This window comes from Vanessa cardui, chromosome 27, assembly GCF_905220365.1.
Source record: "Vanessa cardui chromosome 27, ilVanCard2.1, whole genome shotgun sequence".
Classification (NCBI taxonomy): domain Eukaryota; kingdom Metazoa; phylum Arthropoda; class Insecta; order Lepidoptera; family Nymphalidae; genus Vanessa; species Vanessa cardui.
The window spans coordinates 4,641,679-4,663,861 of NC_061149.1; the positions used below are offsets into that span (position 1 = coordinate 4,641,679).

At 35.0% G+C, this 22,183-nt stretch overlaps 1 protein-coding gene across 1 annotated transcript in view; it reads left to right on the forward strand.

Moving 5' to 3' along the window:
- LOC124541029 (probable nuclear hormone receptor HR3) overlaps positions 1–22,183 on the forward strand; it is a 116,365-nt gene that overhangs the window by 11,108 nt on the left and 83,074 nt on the right. The window lies entirely within an intron of this gene.

Consider the following 22,183-nt stretch of genomic DNA (forward strand, 5'->3'; position numbering starts at 1 on the left):
TATATGTATATAGGTAGATGGACAGAGTAGTATTTGCATTTTAAGTCTTACAGATTAAAATATATCGACAACATAAGACGTCTAGTCACGATGAAAGTTGGGACATAAATGATTTCTTTCATGTTTTCCACCTTTTATACGAACCGAATTATTGCAAGTCACCCTACAGCGCTACAGCGCTTCAAACACAAACCTTTAAAAATATTACAGCGCTACTCGTACACACAAACATCTGATAACAGTTTCAAGCGAATTGTAATAAGCATCGCTGTATTATCTACTATAATGTAAGTTTGACAATTAAATAAAACTAAAAATAATTTATTTAATGAGCGAAAATGAAAGGAATCGAAATGGCCGTGTTTACCGCGGGTTCCTTATTTTGGACTGTTAGATCATAACGTTACATAATATGAATACAGAAGCGTCAGCAAAAAAATAATCTTGATTAAAAAAAAAAATTGTACGCAACTTTGTTACGGCTTATAGGGTTGAGAGTTTAGAAGACTTGGGTTCGAATTTCCCTTAAAAAAGAGTTGTTGGATTTTTTATGTTAATATAATTTTATGTTAATATAGTTTTTATGTGTAGCCCGCAATTTGTAGTGTCCTTGCTTATTAGAGGTCAATTGATTGGAATGAAAATATAGTACATATTTGCGCGTTATAATACCTTCCTCATAAATTGTTTGTCTTTGAAGTAGCTCAATGTTCCAAGGTCGTAATAACAAGGATTTTTTGTGAAGCCAAAGCTTGAAGAACTGGTCATGAATGTCGCAGAACCAATGAACACTGGAACTTGTCTTGGAATGGAGACCTCGGATCTGCAGCCGTACCATCATGAAATGTGTCAAACCAAGGGCTCCCGTCTCATATATCCAACAGTTGTCATTGGTTGATGATGATAATAATGATTCAACATTAATGTCACCAAACATAAACTCAATCACCATCCAAACCAAAATATAGCATTAAAAAGAATCTATGTTTGCCTGAAAAGCTAATAGTCTGTGCCTCCAGTGGTGCAGTAAATTAAAAAATAACATATTTACAGCAGAGTATCGATTATTAAACAGACAGAGATATCGCACGCTTACATAATAGCTATTTTTATCATAATGTAGCGTTACACAAATAAATGAATATTATTCAAATTTGTATCTCTATTGTTTTATAACTCTATATTAGACCCTGTTTATGTAAAACTACAGATTGTCATCCAGTCCGTGCAGATTTCCTCAGAAAGTTAACATCCAAACAACACGAGATGAATAAATATACAAAGCACATAGACTCAGTTAATCCGGTACGAGATTAAACTCAGAATCATCAGCTAATCAGTTGACGAGAAGGGTCGTCACCATAGACAATGTATCTGTAAGAAATATTAACCATTCCTTACATCGTCAATGGATTACCAAACTTGGGAACTAAGGTGTTATGTCCCTTGTGCCTGTACACTGGTTCAATCACCTTTAAAACCGGAACACACCAATACTGAGTACTACTATTTTGCGGTATAATATTTGTCGCTCGAAGTAATACTTCTCAGATTACGTGATTTCGAAGTAATGCTTCTCATGTTTTTATTGACACTGGTAACAGACGGGCTAGTTAATTTTGTTAGAAGGAATCGAAATAGCAAATCAACGAGGTAATCCTGTAAATCTGACCCCAAAACACATAATAAAAAATATTTCTTGGCAAGTGTTGCCACTTAGAAATAATAAGTTAAATATCAATAAAGAAATAAAAAACACGGTTTTCCTGATATTAAGTAGTTCAATAAAAGCTTGCAATCGAACTTTATAGAGTCACAAGTTAAACACAGCCCCAACACTCTTAGAGATTTCTAGAAACTTTGAACCACATCGAATGGTTACTTTAAAAATAAAAAATAAAACGTTTTTTTCTGACCGTACCCACGCCAGGCCCCGGGAACCGACATAAATTCGATTATATGTTTTTCGTCATTCCCGAACGATCGAAGGAGGGAGGGAGAGGAATGGGCGTTAGATAGAGACCTGTGACTGTGTTCTGCGCATGCGTGGGCACGTGTCGCCGAATGCTGAGGGTATACATGAGCTGTTCTTGTAGGGATAAATCGTGGGATTCGGTGATACGATCCTAACGGACTTGAGACATAAGGGAACTGTTTTTCGATCATATTAAAATTACTCGTTACCGTTTATGATTTTATGAATTTATATTAAACAATCAATTGTCAGATAAAGAGTTCGTGTAATGTGGTAGCAAAATTATGATAATTAATAGTAAAATTAATTATTAATAATTTTAAAGTAACATAACTGATTCGTAGAGTTATGTAAAATTAACAAAATTCAATATAAATTGTACAATAATTGAATTTAAAAAAAATCATAAGATCTATCAAAGGATCAATTCACGGAAGTGCTCTACGTGGTTGCTACGCTGCGCGTCGTAGCGCTACGCCTCGTAGGCCTCACAGTGGCTACGACCGACGGCCGCGTCCGCGGACCGCGTTCCTAAAATATAGGACACTGTGTCAATGTGTCCCTAGTGCGGCCACACGCCAAACAAACAGTACGCGCGCCCTACGCCCGCCGCAGCTGGAAATGCCAACAATGTGACAACCGGTGCCTCTATACAACCATCACTGCCATTATTAAAATCGAAAGCCACGCACAAAGAATCTATATCAAAAAAAGAAATTAGGATGTTGACCCCTGACCCACTTACGATGCATCTGCGCGCTGCAGTGCAGTGACAACAATGTACGGTGACCGTCGGAGTGATCGAGAGTGTGATAACTGTGTTCATTAGATAAGAGTCCTCGATTATATTAGAATAGTACGCGCAATAATATCCCGACTGATTTATAAGTCTGATCGCTTCTAGCTTCGAATGTAAGTGTTGTGTGTAACATCGATACTATTGTATATCGACATACAAAATGGCGGGCAATCGGGACAATACCCTTGAGGGGCAGCTGACTCACGTCATCCAGCACCACATGTCCCAGCCCGGCACGGAGGCCCAGGTGAGCGTCCATCAAGTTCAGAACCCGTCCGGTAGCGGAAAACGTCACCAGATAATTATCGATATCAAGCAGGATATCGACATGGACGAGTTATCGACTCGGTCCCTCGCGGAGAGCGTCATGGAAACACTAGGGGCGAGATCGGCGGCCGTTTATATCGACAATTCTCAAGTGCACGTCGAAAATTCTGACATGGAATCGCTGACGACTGTCAATGTTATTGTGGCAAACGATTTGAGCCAAACGACGCCAAGCCCTCAGATCGAAGAGACTGAAATTGTTGAAGAGACCCCGCCGGCTGAGAGCACGGGTATCCTGCCCGGGAATAGAATAGCGGTCGATCGTATTGTTGAGATGACGAATGCGGCGAACACGTCGACTGAGACATCGACAACCACGACATTATCGATAACGACCGTGGCCACCACTACTGCGTCAGGTAAATTGCTTTATTTTAGTGCACTGGGATTTATTTAAGGGCCATTTTATTATTAGAATAGGGACGGTTTATTTTCGTTTTGAGTGTCTGATCTAGTTTTTCTTGAAACGATAAAATACTTTTTGGATTGTTGACATTGATTACATCAAAAAATTAAAAAAAAAAACTATATCTTCATACAAACTTCACATCCAAATTACATACAAAATCAACATCATTCATCATCAACATATTGTATATTATAAAAATATATATATTAAAACATACCTACCTTATTCAAATAAAGAATACGATTAAATATTATATAACACTAACTAATACAATGAAATCGATGTAATTGTTAATACATGTAAACAAATATACATATATATATATATATATATATAATAATATGTAGAGCGGCGTTTGTATCAATAATTCAGGGTGGGGTGCGACGGAGGAGGGGTATCGCCTTTATTACGTCAGTTTACATATACATATACAGTTTACGTTGTTCTAACCGATTGTACAGACGGGGGTAATGATTTAACATTTGTTTTATTATAGTTTATATGTTTATTGATAATGTGCTAATATAAAACATTATAGACTGAAATGAAATTAAGAAAGTAAATTAAAGTAACAGCCTGTAAATTTCCCACTGCTGGGATATGACATCCTCTTCCATTAAGGAGAGGGTTTGGAACATATTCCGATGCGGGTTGGTGGAATACACATGTGGCAGAATTTCGATGAAATAAGACATGCAGGTTTCCTCGCGATGTTTTTCTTCGATCTCGAGATGAATTATAAACACTAATAAAGCACATATATATAGTGGTGCTTGTCTGGGTTTGAACACGCAATCATCGGTTAAGATCCACGCGTTCTAACCACTGGGCCATCAAAAACGCAGCATTAATAATAAATAACTATTAATAGTTTTCAGATATCCTGTAAAAAGTTTTTAAGGTTTTCGTCTAATTGTTACTTGTTAATATTAGAACGAGGTTAAGTTTGTTTGTTGATATTGTGTGGGGTGTAAATTTCTAATTAACTATTTTCAGAGTTTTCACTCGAGTGAATACAGAGTCTGTAACTTAAAAAAACAGACTTTAATATTATTAAATAGTATAAATATAAGTCCACCGGTACGGATTGTAGATTCTACAGAAAATAATCAGCAAGAACAACTTAGTAGATATTCTTATATTCATATATTAATTAAACTATATATCAAACGAAACATATAAGTAGAGACATAAAAGGCTAAGTGCAATGTGCAATTTACTAATAAACAATGATTATATTATATACTAATAGTATACACAAATATATATTCTTAATACAAAACAAAACATTAATTCACTCTTAAAACAAAATGGCGGACGACAACAACACATCTATTCGAACATCAAAAATAATCTATTTTTAGTTTTCAATACAATACAAGAGCAATTAAAGTTTTAAATATATATAATATTATAAATGTGAAAGTTGCTCTGTCTGTCTGTCGTACTTACACGACCAAACCGCTGAACCGAATTTGATGAAATTTAGTATGAAGCAAACTTGAACACCGATAAAGGACATAGACTACTTATTTGCCCAACACATAACCAAAAAAGCGAGTGAAACCACGGCAACTAGAAATTAATAAAAGTAATTAAAACAACGATAATCATCAAAAACGTTTGACATACTTAATTTCGTATTTATTGATTTGATTGAATTCGTCAGTGTAAATTGAAACCGGCGTGTGACGGGTTTTACAACTTTACAGGCTTCCCAAGGACCTTGAAAATGGTTGACATGACACTTCGAATAATACTCCGTAACTACGTGAAAAGTGGCTCTTGTAATCTATACTAATATTATAAATGTAGCTTTGTTTGTATGTTGCAAAATATATGCAAAACATCTGACGATCACTCAAACGCGAGATAAGTTACGACAAGTAATCATGTATGTATGTATTGAGTCTGAGTGTTAGTGGTAGATTCGAGATGGCCCAGTGGTTAGAACGCGTGCATCTTAACCGATGATTGTGGGTTCAAATCCTAGCAAGCACCGCTGATTCATGTGCTTAATTTGTCTTTATAATTCATTTCGTGCTTAGTGGTGAAGGAAAACATCGTGAGGAAACCTGCATGTGACAAATTTTATAGAAATTCTGCCGCATGTGTATTCTACCAACCCGCATTGGAACAGCGTGGTGGAATATTTTCCAAACGTTCTCCTCAAAAGGAGAGGAGGCCTTTAGCCCAGCAGTGGGAATTTACAGGCTGTTGTTGTTGTTAGTGGTAATAAGAATTCAATGGTTCGTTGATTCAAGACTTGATCAGCTTCTACATTTTGGATTGAGACGAGTCTTGAAAATGACATGCATCTGTTTTTACGAAATCCATGGTCGAGTGTGTGCACTGGCGGATTCCCGGTCGAGTCGATGTAGAAAAAGTTCCTTACTTTCCTATGTTGTCTTGGGTCTGGGTGTTTGTGGTACCGTTACTTCTGATTTTCCATAACTCATGCTTTAGCTTACATTGAGATCAGAGTAATGTGATGTTGTCCAATATTAAGACAATAACTAATCAATCTAGCTTCAAAACCTTTTTTACAAGATCGTCCGGTTGCCTCTGTAATCGCTTTTTACTTACGCGACGACTTTTATTTGTTCATTCTTCTGCGTTGATAAACTTTGTTTCCAAGTTAATGTTACAATAATTACATTAAATACTTTTTACAAAACAACTTTCTATTTAATTTGTCTTTGAAACGAATTAAATTTAGTGTTGTATTGTTACCAGTTCCAAAAATTCGCAAAACTTTTGAAAACAATTTAATATTTACTTGGTGGTAGGGCTTTGTGCAAGCCCGTCTGGGTAGGTACCACCCACTCACCAGTTATTCTACCGCCAAATAACAGTACTCAGTATTGTTGTTTTGAAGGGTGAGTGAGCCAGTGTAAATACAGGCACAAGGGACATAAAATCTTAGTTCCCATGGTTGGTGGCACATTGACGATGTAAGGAATAGTTAATATTTCTTACAGCGTCTTTGTCTATGGGTGATAGTGACCACTTATCATCAGGTGGCCCATATGCTCGTCCGCCAACCTATACCATAAAAAAAAAATTCAGTTGTAAGACTAGAGCCAGACATGGTAACAGAGGAATATAAAGTCCATAAAAAAGATCACTCTGTATAAAAATTGCGAAGTAAAAATTTTAAAAAGTCGCTGATTCTTAAAAAACTTCAAGAGATGAAAAGGGCCTTTGAAGTCGTGAAGATTGTGTAAAAACCGCCGGATATTTGATGGAGGGCTATATTTACCCTCCGCTTTACGGACACCGTGTTGTCTAGTGGCTGAATAAGGCCGAACATCATGAGGCCTTGGGTTCAATGATAGAGTCGATTAAAAAGCGAGGCGTATTACTCGATACAAGATTTTGTATATGATAAAAAAGCGTAGAATTAATACCTGTTGACTTCCACGCAGGATATATTAATTTAAATAATTGTATTAACTAACATGACTTTGTATTTTTTAAATGTTGAACGAGTAACTACTGAGTTTCTTGCCGGTTCTTCTCGGTAGAATCTACTCTCCAAACCGGTGGTAGCTTCACTTAATTGTTAATTGACGATTCAAATGTGCTTGTAAAAGTCCACTTGAATAAAGTTTATTTTGATTTTGATTTTTGATCAAAACTTGTCCATGATAAAGAGTGCAGTTAGTATATATGAAAAAATATATACAGTAGTGATTTAAGTACAGTCCCCATATGTCTAAGGTACAAGCATTGTTCTATCGAATCCCACCCAATATAGGATCAATGGTTCGTTAATTTAGTTCATAGTAGTAGTTCGTAGTAGTAGTATAACGTAGTTCGTTAGTTCGTAATTCATCTCGTGCTCGGCGGTGAAGGAAAACATCGTGAGGAAACCTGCATGTATCTAATTTCATCGGATTGGTACAGCGTGGTGAAATATGTTCCAAACCCTCTCCTTAGTGGAAATTTACAGGCTGTTACTTTACCTTACTTTGATAGGTATAATATTTTCTGTACGCCTAATGTGTCCCGTCCATAATATTTTCGAAGCACATCACTCAATCATCCGAATAATACTGTATAACTTTATTTGGTTTACGAATTCATTCGATTACAGTCGACGTGTCACGTTGGAACGCGTGTCACATGTCATGGTGTCACGCGTCGAATGTATACCGGCACGCGATACGAGGAAATGAGTTATAATAATATAAGATCCCACCGCTGGGCGTATCCATGCTTTGATGAATAGTGCGGCTTATGCCGACTAGGGATGTAGAAGACACAGAATCGATTATTACCTCTTGAGATGTTGTGTCACTGATATAACAAGTGATAAGCTTAAAATTGGGGGGGGGGGTATTTATTAAATAGGATTACAAATAATTTCTTAATCAATGCCCCTAATAATACAGTGCCCCATCGTATATTTTTAAAAAAATGGTACTTGGTAGTAGAGCTTTGTGCAAGCCCGTCTGGGTAGGTACAACCCACTCATCAGTTATTCTACCAAATAACAGTACTCAGTATTGTTGTGTTCCGGTTTGAAGGGTGAGTGAGCCAGTGTAATAGACACAAAGGACATAACATCTTAGTTCCCAAGGTTGGTGGCACATTGACGATGTAAGGAATAGTTAATATTTCTTACAGCGTCATTGTCTATGGGTGATGATGACCACTTACCACCAGGTGGCCCATATGCTCGTTCGCCTACCTATAAGATATAAAAAAGTATAATATTAATAATGTTTTATACTTTCTTATTATTGTAAATGCGAAATTAACCTTTTATGAATTTGATGTTTTTTTTGTGTATAAAAACAAGACTTGATTTAAAATAGAATAGTTAATATATACGTTATACAATTACGTGAATCAGGGAATTGTTGAAACGATAATAAGAGCTTATTTCCATTTGAATATAACTATTGCCAATGATATTTTAGTAAACAGATATGTTATTAACGCGCAAAAAGTGAAGACTAGAAAACCTCCTAATTGGGACGTTTGCCTTTAGTCGTTTTACGTAGTAATACGTTATAATACATCATAATTACGTAGTAATACGTTTTGCGTAATTAAAACAACTAGTTATCCCTTTTACTTATTGTTTTTATCAAGCTATCCTTTTTACTTGTAACGAAATGTAAAATAAACGGTCCCCGGCACACTTTTATCTGTTGTTTAGTATGGATATAACATATCTGTTTATTAGAATATCATTGACTATTGCTAAAGTTGTTAATACTAGGTATTAGTTGCCGTGCGAGGTTCGCTCGCGTTTAAGATGTTTGGTTCCTCTGAGTTCAAATTGATTTCACACCAAATCTCATCAAAACCGGGTCATTACTTTGGTCGTGATAAAGCGACAGACAGACAGAGTTACTTTCACATTTATAATATTAATATAGATTAAATAAGTCAATATGATACCTCATATAACTCTTCACGATCAATACCCCTCATTGCCCTACAAATGCCGGGTTATTAATACAAGCGCTGAAAACGCTTCTAAAACAATTATGCTTTAAATTTGTATGTTTATTATTAGATGAATGTTTGCTATGTCGGCTTAGATACTGAATATAGTATCGTTTATATGTTGAAATGTCCAAGCTTAACAATTGTTACTTTATTTCACTAATAGCTGTGCATGTGACTTCGTGCGTTTTTTAATTTAACACTAATCTTAAAATATAAGTAACCTAAGTTTCTCGTTATTATATCAACTATCTCCCAATAAAAGTCCCGTCAAAACTCAAAACTCAAACTCAAATTCCTTTATTCAATATAGAAGCATTACACTTACTTGTTGATTGTCAAATTAACACTACCACCGGTTCAGAAAAAGGAACACCCTGACCTGAGAAGAACCGGCGAAAGAAAGTCAGCGGGTCTTTTTTTTGTCAAATTAATAAGATACATAGTAGTATATGATTAGAAATAGCCAGGAGGCTATCGTTTCATTCCCAAGGTGTGCTATCAAACATAAACTCGCTAATTGTATAGTAACCTTTTGCACACAAGCGTTCCTTAAAATTTTTTTTCAAATTTGGCAACAGAAGCATTTTGAACGCTTTCTGGGATCCTGTTGTAGAAGCGTATACATTGCCCCACAAAAGAGTTACTGACTCTATGCAGTCGAGTAACAGGAGTAACAAGATTGTGTTTGTTCCTTGTACAAAATCGGTTCAGCCGTTTCAGTGATTAGCCGGAACAAATAAACAGACAATAACAAATGCTTGCACTTAGTAATAAGCGGTTATTTTAGTACTACAAACAGACTTTTTTTTTATATGAATAGATTAGGTCGACTGGATAACCTATATAGTACATGGTACCTTAAGTATTACGATGTTATGCCCGTAGTTCCCTTTGCCTGTAGTTCCCCTGGCTAACTCGCCCTTCGAATCGGAACACAAAACGACTAATATCTATTTTTATTTCAAACATTAAACACAAATTACTACACACAGAAAGAAATTAATTATTTATTCCACGAAACAGCAATTATTTTTATTGTTTTGCTCTGGTTTGAAGGGTGAGTGTACCAGTGAACCAGACATATAATACCATAGTTCCTTTGTTTGGTAGCTACAGTGAGAATGAAAACATAAGTTTTTCTTATAGTAAGTAAATAATTCACTGGTAAGAAAAAGTCTATTTAAGACACAAATCAATTTATAAAACAATTTATAATCCGTATGTAAATATACTTATATATTATATGTAATTAGAAACAGCAAAAATACATAAAAAAAATAAGAAAATACGATATATTGTACACCAATAAACACCCACACATACACATACACGAAAGACACACAAGGGACGATGATCCCCATGCTAAAACAGCGATCTCTTCCAGACAACCTTAATGTAGAGGTCATAGAGCTAAAAAGATTTAGAGCTGTACATAAATACAATTTAATAATAATATCCATAAAATAAACATTACTTACTCTAAAGATTAATACAGTAACAATTTTAATTCATATTTGTATTTGAGCACTTAATGTTATTAATTGTAGTTAATAATATATTTTTTGTAACCGAAAATAGAAAAAAAACATACCATAAATTTACTAAAATCATGTTGTTTACCCAAAGGTTGTCTGAAAGAGCTTTCTCAGTTATAGGACCGCCTTCTGTACATACCATTAGTATTATTTGTTTATATATGTATGTTTCCTTCGCTATTTTGGTATACAATAAACTATAGTAGTCGAGATGGCCCAGTGGTTAGAACGCGTGCATCTTAACCGATGATTGCGGGTTCAAACCCAGGCAAGCACCACTGATTCATGTGCTTAATTTGTCTTTATAATTGATCTCGTGCTCAGCGGTGAAGGCAAACATCGCGAGGAAACCTGCATGTGACAAATTTCATAGAAATTCTGCCACATGTGTATTCCACCAACTCGCATTTGAACAGCGTGGTGGAATATCTTCCAAACCTTTTCCTCAAAGGGAGAGGAGGCCTTTAGCCCAGCAGTGGGAATTTACAGGTTGTTGTTGTTGTTGTTGTTGTTAAAGTATAGTATATTCTATTATATTGTAAACGAAAACAATGATTAAAACAAAGTTAATTAATTGTGTCTCAGATAGACAAGTCGGTTTCCAAATTGGGTTCCAAAAGTTGTTTTTTTAAATAGACTTAGTGACTGTGACATTATCTGTGTATTACATTAGATAAATAAGCATAAAGTTTATACATAATGTACAATCATATTATATTTATATATCTAGAATGGAAAATATTATAGCTAACAGTTGTCCAAGATAACTGACGGCTGATTTGAATGTGAGCTAAAAGAGTTACCATAGTGTTTAATAACACATATATTAATTAATAATATACAACGAAATATTTAAGTACATAACCTTTGTAGATATCTTATGGAACATTATTATATATAACATCAAATTAAACCAGAAAGAACAAGCCAGATAAATGTATACAGGGTTATTGGTAATTCGACGTATATCCGTTCCGAGGTGATAGGGGTGACTATTTGCAATAATTTTAACCCCCATATACATGATCCAAAAGTAAACCATTTTTGAGTTATTACATTTTTTAGTTTTTATCAAAATTTGTCAATAAGGCAATTCAAAATTAAAAAAAAGGATCAATTAAAATCTATTTCTTCTTTTATTTATTTTTTTGTGTCCGGATTACGGAAGAATTCTTATTGATATTAGACGTATACTCGAAACTAATTATACAATAATATACTAATATACAATAATACCGAAAATAATGTATGTATATGAAAGTCCAAAACCTGCAAACATCGGGAGACACGCGTTCTAAATGCTTTATTAAAGATTTTCCTTGCGCCATATTGGCCCAGTGAGCCAACATTTGTTCAAATAACTATTTATAATAAGAGAGTTATACTCACCACTGGTCTAGTATGTAATAGTGTCTACCAGCATATGAGTGATGTTATAGCAACGCAGTTACAATTTAGTTTTATAGATATTGTGTAATACAAAAAAATATTCAAACCCCTGAGTGTTCTAAGCTTATTATGCAGTCTAAGCTATATATTACAATACCTATTTTATGATATATGAGTACAATTGTTTCAATTATATTATATAGATATATTGTATTTGTTTACAAATGTAAAAAACTATTTAATAAATTGTAATGTTTAAATACTCGTGAAAGCGCCATCTCTCAGCTCGAAGCGTAAACAAGTTGACACATATAAGAACCAGTGTTAACTGTACATCGATAAGAACCACTTTAAAAACAAACTGCGTAACTCATTACATTAAAGATTAAACTATTGACATCTAGCGGTATAACTTCTTACTAATACACAATACTATTAATAAATAATCATTGTTATTGTATCCGAACATTGGTCGTAAACAATTTATTATAGATAAAGCATAAATCAATAATAAAGTTGTCTATATTGAAGTGCTCTTATCATATGACCTATATTCTCTCTAATCGAACACCGGAATGTATGCCCACATATCACATTCAATTATACAATTATAACGTAAGTTGATTCCGATAAAAATAAAAAGTGATTTTTTCGCGTTACGGTAAAACAACGCCATCTGTTATCGGATAGCGGAGGCGTGTTTTTTCGCATTGTACCGTTGTGAGACCGCTACTGACACACTTAGCGCTCAGCTGATGTCGTACGTGCGAGATAATGACGCGACGCCTTTAATGTGTGCCGTCGAATCCGGGATAGATTCCGTTACTTTAGATTCTATAAGAACCTGCTACACGAATACACTATGAACTTGTTTATTCTGTACGCAATATGTATAGAGTTGTATAATTTTAACAGTTATACTATTTTGAATGCATATTATATAAACACAGTAATCATTTAAATTTAGAATTTAGTTTTTAATGTGAATTTTAAATCGAATATAAAACCTCTTTGGTCAGATAACCAAACTATTGAATAAAGTAATATATTGGTATAATAAACAACATACTTAGTTTATTAAGAATATATGATGCAGTCATCGCTTTGGGTATGTAGGAAAAAAAGGTGATACTTTCTTTCAGCGCGATGAAAGTAAATTTTCAAGGTCGCGTTTGGACGCAACGTTCTTGCATGTAACGTATTTGAAAAACATATATGAATAAAAGCGATATAATGCTCATTGATTAATCATTAAATCTCAGAAACGATTACAACTAATAACTTGAAATTTGACAGATAGGTTCCTTATAGGGTGTCATCCGCGGTTATTCCGAAACTCCACCCCTAAGGGTGTAGAACTGGGGATGGAAGTTTGTGTTTTATAAATTCTGCTCGGGTAAAGCAGGTTCGGTTAGTTATACATATTGGTGTTAGATATTTTAATCTAACGTAACCAGCTACTACACATCTAAGGGGGTAAAATGGGGATAGAATTTTGTGTTTTATAATTTTTTCTCAGTTAGATATAGGTAGTAGCGTTAGTCTAACGTAACCAGTTTTAGATAAAAATAAAGATTGCCTTTAATGACCAATTTGATAGCGTTAGTTTTTGGACCTTTAGACCTTAGATCTTTAGACATTAGTTTTTGTTTTGTAGCAATGCTTAGTGTTGCAAGCAAAATCTGCACCTCCATCTTGTCAAAATGTCAACATACTTCGTTGATAATTGTTAAAATTCTAAAAAAAATGGGTGTATTAACAATCGGGCCGAGATGGCGCAGTGGTTAGAACGCGTGAATCTCATGATTGCTGGTTAAAAGCCAGGCATGCCTCACTGAATTTTCATGTGCTGAATTTGTGTTTATAATTCATATCGAGCTCGAAAAAAAACATCGTGAGGAAACCTGCATGTGTCTAATTTCATAGAATTCTGCCACATGTGTATTCCACTAAACCGCATTGGAACAGCGTGGTGGAATATGTTCCAAACCTTCTCCTCAAAGGGAGAGGAGGCCAAAGCCCAGTAGTGGGAAATTTACAGGCTGTTGTTGTTCTTATTATTGTTGTTTTGCTGTATTATCAATCCACAGTGGATATGAAGTATAACTTTAAAATCCTTTTTATTATCTAAATCCAAGTAAGAAATATACTATATGTATATCCAAGGTTTGTCTTTTATCCTACTCCCATTGGTATAGACTATACATACTAAAACTTTCTCAGTACTTCAGTAGTTTTTACAGTAAGGCGTTACAAAAACTCATCTCCAGTTAGGCGATTACACAATTATTAATTGCATTTCGGTGTGAGAGCGGTCTCGTGTGACAGTTATGTTACGAAATCGGGAATATCTAGAAACGGCGATTAATATTTCACGGTTTGACTGCGACTTTATTCTTATTACTACCGAAACGAACTACTACCTTACTCGTGTAGAATATGATAATATTTACAAATTAACTTAAAGTATTAAATTGATGTAAGACCTCTTTTTGTAACACTTTTTTCATTTAAATAGTAGCCTATGTCCTTTCTCAGGTTCTAGGCTATCTGAGCACCAAATTTCATTCAAATCAGTCCAGTAGTTATTGGCGTTAAAACGAGACAGATAGATAGAGTTGTTTTCCCATTTATAATATTAGTATGGATAAAACTTCTATACTTGTTTTGATAATATTAAATCTGGTTTTAACCGGTTACAGTATGAACTTAGATGTGCTAATGATTAGTCTATTAAGCTCTAGAAATATATTGGATCCTTTAGTATAAGTTTTACGTATATTGGTTTAATTATTAATTTAAAAAAATGTATCATAAAAGTAAAGTAAAGTACAGTCTGTAAATTTCCCACTGCTACGATAAGGCCTCCTCTTCCATTAAGGAGTGGGTTTGGAACATACTCCACCACGCTGTTCCAATGCGGGTTGATGGAATGCATATATGGCAGAATTATGATGAAATTACTGCTAAGATAAGGCCTCTTCTACCATTAAGGAGTGGGTTTGGAACATATTCCACCACGCTGTTCCAATGCGGGTTGAGAGAATGCACGTGTGGCAGATTTATGATGAAATTAGACACATGCTGGTTTCCTCACGATGTTTTCCTTCACCGCCGAGCACGAGATGAGTTACAAACACAAATTAAGCACATGAATATTCAGTTGTGCTTGCCTGGGTTTGACTCCGCAATGATCTGTTAAGACGCACGCGTTCTAACCACTGGGCCATCTCAGACCTAGCTGATCTAGCTTCTATTATAAAATGTTGCTCATTTTAGTATTTTTTTTTATTTTTAGTAAAGTTTATTTTAATTGTATTAAACGTTAAATTGTTTAATTGTTACAGGTAAGTTTGAAATGAAATCAGTGATAAAAGGTATGGATATGACGTCAGTACAAACGTAAGTATATCATCACACATACATATATTAGCGCTTGTTTATGCATGGAGTTTGAAGACACAAAATAACAGTAAAGATAAAAAAAAACTGGGAATAAGTGAATGGCTTACAAAAATCTAAATCAAAATAAACTTTATTCAAGTAGGCTTTTATAAGCACTTTTGAATCGTCATTTTACAATTATGTGAAGCTACCACCGGTTCGGAAAGTAGATTCTAACGAGAAGAAGGGGAAAGAAACTCAGTAGTTCCGCTTTTTTAACTTTTATAAATACAAAGTCATGTTAGTCAAATACAATTATTTAAATTAATATATCCTGCTTGGAAGTCAACAGGTATTAACTCCACGCTTTTTTATCATCTATAAATTCTTGTATCGAATAATATGCCTTATTTACCAGTGTATTTTCACAAACCATTTGAATTTACGAAACGACAAAGTTAAAAATGTCTAGAAACACTCATACATACACAAATACTTAACAGGTGGGACTTTATAAGCATTTGTAATTTTAGTTTTAATTTTGTTGACGTGTTACTTTGAATAAATGAGTAAAGAGCCCAATAATGTTCTAGTAAACAGATATGTTACTAACGCGCAAAAAGTGAAGACTAGAAAACGTCCTAATTGGGACGTTTGCCTTTAGTTGTTTGACGTAGTAATACGTTATAATACATCATAATTACATAGTAATACGTTTTGCGTAATTAAAACATCTAGTTATCCCGTTTACTTATTGTTTTTATCAAGCTATCCTTTTTACTTGTAACGAAATGTAAAATAAACGGTCCCCGCCGCGCCACACTTTTTTCTGTTGTTTAGTATGGGTATAACATATCTGTTTATTAGAATATCATTGAAAGAGTCTAAATGAACGAAAAGTTTGACAATTATAACGTTGCAGATCATCATTCAAAGCAAGCTTCGATTTAAGTCGTAACAGTAATTCCTTTGGCACTTTAAATATTTATTAAGAGAAAATATAACATCAGATTACTGAATCGATTTTGATGATATTTATACTAATTCAATATTTTGTATATTCTCTCTATATTCGTCGGGGTAGGTACCACCCACTCATCAGATATTTCACCTCTAAACAGCAGTACTCAGTATTGTTGCGTTCCGGTTTGAAGGGTGAGTGAGCCAGTGTAAAAGACACAAGGGACACAATGTAAGAAATTATTTAATATTTCTTACAGCTCCATTGTCTATCAGCGGTGACCACTAACCATAAGATGGCCCATATGCCCGTTCACTAACCTGTGACATAAAATATATATATATGTGGAGCCAGGCTCGTATCATAGTGTGGTATTATGTAAGCCCGCTTAGTAACTCGTCAGCCGTCTCTAATTACATTGTGTAACAAATAATTAACTATACAGAGTGTTCACATTTAACAATGTTGATCTAAGTGCCGGCGACAACTATGTTTTGATGTATGTCGGTCGAGAGTGCTGTATCTCGAAAACTAGAAATTATACCACTGAGGTTAAAATACAAACAAAATATTTTATTTATTACGCTCATAAATGCAGTTTTGAAGAATAGTTACAGTTAAATAGGCTATTTGACTGGTTTTTTTTTAAATCCATTTTATATTATTTAGTAGAGGTTAAGGAACCCAGTAAAAGATGATTTTTATTCCTATTACATATTTGCCGAAAAATATCGTATTAAAAATTCCATTTTTAAATAGCGCGCGAAAAAGCGGGTCGGTGACGTCACTTGCCTGTATTTTAATCTGTGATACATATAGTAGGCAAGCAGGGTTAACAAGCAAGTGACTTCATCACAAGCCCGGCCAATCAGGAGCGTTTTGTGTCACGTGACGAACGTTTATTTATGGATTTTTAACTTTGCCGTGTTTTTAATTTCGGTATAGAAGGCATATTACTCAATACAAGATTACACAGACGATAATTAAGCTTGGAATTAATACTTGTTGACTTCCAGGCAGGATATATTACATACATATATAATTGTATATATGTATTATGACTGTATGTTTAAATGTTGAAATAGCGTTTCTCGCCGGTTCTTCTCGGTAGAATCTACTTTCCGAACCGGAGGTAGCTTCACTTAATATAGTTGTTAAGTGACGATTAAAAAGTGCTCGTAAAAGCCTACTTGAATAAAGCATATTTTGATTTGATTTCATTCGTAAGGTAGATTATACATAGAAGAACAGGCCAAAGTCACTAGTAACTCTTTACCACCATTTTAAAATATAGAGTATGTTAAAAAAGTACAATTAAATTGATATACATATATGTAGCTAGGAAATCAACAGATACTAAAGAAGCGCTTTTTTATCATTATAATAATTTTATCGACAACTTTGAAAGTACCGTTGATCCACCTATAAATAATGTTGATGCAAGGTAGTGGGTTCAATATCATATGGAATTTAATAAGGTTTTTCCATAGATTATTAAATCGAAGCAATGCTTCGGAAAATGATTATCCTGTGTTTAAATTCTTTCCGGATATATCATCAGATTATGGGAAGCAGTAAATATACCCTACAATGTTAACTAGTATTTCTTGAACCGCTGTATAACCGCTCAATCGGGATATAAATATCGATGATAAAATCAAACATCCTGTATAACACACCGTTTAATTAATAATCGCTGAATCAGCTTCTAACGATATATTAATAAGTGAAAAAAATTTATTGACAATTTTTGCAAACGAATCTATTACAAGTTAGGCACATACCTAAATAACCTTAGGCATTGTACCGTGTCAATACATAGTATAAAACAAAGTCGCTTACGCTGTCTGTCCCTATGTATGCTTAGATCTTTAAAATAACGCAACGGATTTTGATGCGGTTTTGTTTAATAGATAGATTGATTCGAGAGGAAGGTTTTTGTATATAATACATGGACAATATAGAAAAGAAACACCTATAATTTTACAATTTTAGTCAGATTTGACACCGTAAATAACCATGTTTTATAGTAGGTATATTTAGTATCAGTATTTTACCCTTGCGAAAGCCGGGGTGAGTCGCTAGTTTAGTTTAAATAAGTGAGCCAGTCACTGGCATGATGTGGTTGGCAATTATGCCCATAAATTATTTTCTATATAACCTTTAGGCAGAGTTAGTCCAGCGTTAGAGATTTAATTCCCTCTGATTTTTCATCTATATTAAATTAAATATTTACTGTAAAAGTTAAATGATCTTTATCTTATTCAAAAGGTACCCGTAAAAGCTGGTCAAATGGTCGAATTTAATTAAACTGAATAATATATAATGTGCGAGATGGCTCAGTGGTTAGAACGCGTGCATATTAACCGATGATTGCGGGTTCAAAGGCAAGCACCATTAAATATTCATTTGCTGAATTTCTGGTAGAATATGCTTCAAATCTACTCCTCATAGGGAGAGGAGGTCTTAGCCCAGCAGTGGGAAATTTACTGGCTGTTGTTGTTGTTGCTCTGTCTGAGATAAGCATACGAATGCCTGTATTACAGATTACCTGAATGTTCGTTTGTATAAGAATTATTATTACAAATCTTTTTCCTATAACAAATAACAAAATCCATGCTAATATTGTAAATGCGATCAGACAGACAGAAAGACAGACAGACAGATCATCACTATTTCAATATATTTACAAACTCGTAACGTAAAACGTCGTTTTAAAGATTTAAGCATAAATAAGAATCTAGGGACAGAAAAAGCGACTTTGTTTTATACATAGTGATATATACTACATAACAGTATGTTGATCTGTTAGATATAACAAGAACCAATAGCCCAGTTGACAATCTTATCCGATGCACGCGTTCTAACCACTGGGCCATCTCAGCTCCCTAGCATAATATTGTCAATTAAAAACATCTATACTTTTCAGTTTTTTAAGTCATTGAGGCTAAAACGTATACATACAGCCGAATATATTTTTACAGCCGCTCATTCGTTCTTATCGTTCATTGACCGAGATATGAGATTGATATGTTATCATCGTTATCATTCGTAACTAGGTTATTGTAATCGTCGTATATATTGTCTTCGAATTAATATCAAAGCTGTGACCGAGTCTGTGACTTGGTCATATTTGGGATACAGGTGTGAGTCTAACTGATCTTTATGCTAGATTCTATCGAGAAGAACCGGCAAGAACCTTAGCAGTTTACTATAACATTTAAAAATACAGTCATGATAGTTAATTACATATATGTATGTAGTTATCGTAGGGTAGGTGCAGAGCAACAGGGCTCCAGAGTTCAGGGGATCCTGTAAACTAAACCTTAAGTTTCTGAAGCTAGAATAATACGATCATGTCTACAATATTTCTTATATGGTATCTATGATTTTAAAGGGTAATTATTAGTTAAAGAGGGATGGGAAAGAGGGGGTGAGCCGGGGCCCTTCTTTACCTAGCTAGGCCACTGAATTTGTCCTGCCTGGAAGTAAACGAGTATTAATTCCACGCTTTTTTAGCGTCTGTATCATCTTGTACTGAATATGCCTTCTTTGCCAACCCTGGAAACTAAGATGTTCATTGAGCCTTCAAACCAGCATACAACTCTGACCACTACTGACCGGTGTTATATGTGATAGGTTACCATCTGTGTTGTGTATTGCACAACAACAACAGCCTGTAAATTCCCACTGCTGGGCTAAAGGCCTCCTCTTCCTTTGAGGAGAAGGTTTGGAACATATTCCACCACGCTGTTCCAATGCGGTTTGGTGGAATACACATGTGGCAGAATTTCTATGAAATTTGTCACATGCAGGTTTCCTCACGATGTTTTCCTTCACCGCTGAGCACGATATGAAATATAAAGACAAATTAAGCACATGACTCAGCGGTGCTTGCCTGGGTTTGAATCCGCAATCATCGGTTAAGATGCACGCGTTCTAGCCACTGGGCCATCTCGACACGTGTATTGCACAAACCCCTAATATTATATATGTCTCAATGACCCCTCTTTTTCAGGATGATATGATGATAATGATATCTTTGAAATGGATTTTGGTTACGGCTGCCATTTTCGAGGGGGAACCAACTGCGCAAAACGTATAATCTATATTTTTTGACGACCTCCGTGGTCGAGTGGTGTGTACACCGGTTTTCATGGGTACGCCACTCCGAGGTCCCGGGTTCGGTTCGTAATGTAGATTATCATTAGTTTTCTATGTTGTCTTGGGTCTTGGTGTTTGTAACGTCGTTACTTCTGATTTTCCATAACACAAGTGCTTTAGCTACTTACATTGGAATCAGAGTAATGTATGCGATGTTGTCTCATATTATTATTAATATTATAAATGTGAAAGTAACTCTGTCTGACTGTCTGACGCTCTTTCACGATCAAACCGCTGATCCGAATTTGATGTAATTTGGTGTGAAGCAAACTTGAACTCCAATGAAGTACATAGGGTACTTTTTTTTTGCTAGGGTACTTTTTTTGACACTTATCAACCAACCCCTCAAAATTCGAGTGAAGCCGGGGGTAACTACTAGTATTTTGTATAGCGGTTTTGTCTATGGCCGGGGGTGACCCCTTATCTTCAACTCACCAATGTGCAAGTCTGTCTACGGATAAAAAATATATTGATTCACTTGGTGGTTGGGGTTTTGAGCAAACCCATGGTAGGTACCCACTCGTCAAATATTCTACCGCCAAACAACAGTACCTACTTAGAATTGTTGTTTTCCCGTTTGAAGGGTAGTAAAGGGTAGTACAATAATAACAACAGCCTGTTCATTTTAAAGAGAAGGTTTGAAACATATTCCACCACGCTGTACCAATGCGGGTTGGTGGAATACACATGTGCCAGAATTTCTATTAAATTAAACACAGAGGTTCCTCACGATGTCTTCCTTCACCGCAGAACACGAGATGTATTATAAACATAAATTAAGCACATATATATAGTGGTGCTTGCCTGGGTTTGAATCCGATATCATCAGTTAAAATGCACTCGTTCTAACCACTGGGCCAGCCCAGCTCCTAGACTTGTTACCCAGACGCTTCGTTAACGACAAATATAGTTAAGTGATGTCTTGATGAACTGTAATTCTTTCGCGCACATTACATACACTATATGAGAACTGTATCTCGTTATAATAGACTAGAGACCCGCCCCGGCTTCGTACGGGCAATACTGATACTAAATAACTTAAATAACAGTACTCAGTATTGTTGTGTTCCGGTTTGAAGGGTGAGTGAGCCAGTGTAACTACAGGCACAAGCGACATAACACCTTAGTTCCCAAGGTTGGTGGCACATTGACGATGTAAGGAATAGTTAATATTTCTTACAGCGTCATTGTCTATGGGTGATGGTGACCACTTACCATCAGGTGGCCCATATGCTCGTCCGCCAACCTATACCATAAAAACAAATATACTACAGAATTTGTTTATTCACAACATCACATTAGCTGCTAGAATTATCAGTGTTCCTTTACTATATTGTCCATGTATTGTGTATAAAAACCTTCCTCGCGAATCGCTATCTATTAAAAATAACCGCATCAAAATCTGTTGCGCAATTTTAAAGATCTAAGCATACATAGGGACAGACAGCGGTAAGCGACTTTGTTTTATACAATGTGATTATTATATATCATTAAAGGAGTGTATTTGTGAAACTTACTTCACTTATGAGATATTTTAAGGATGATCATTTTAATGTAAAAAAAGTTTTAATTCTGTCACTCGTAATGAACAGCGGGATATTTTTTTTTAATTACGAATTGATCGACGAAAACAATCGATTCGTCTTTTGTATTTTTTCTTTTTTCAATTTGGTTATGAAAACACTTTAATTTACATTTTCTCTTTGAAAATGACAGTTCATGATGGCGAACTGGGCGAAAACTAAGATTTCTTTTTAAATACCATAAAATCTTT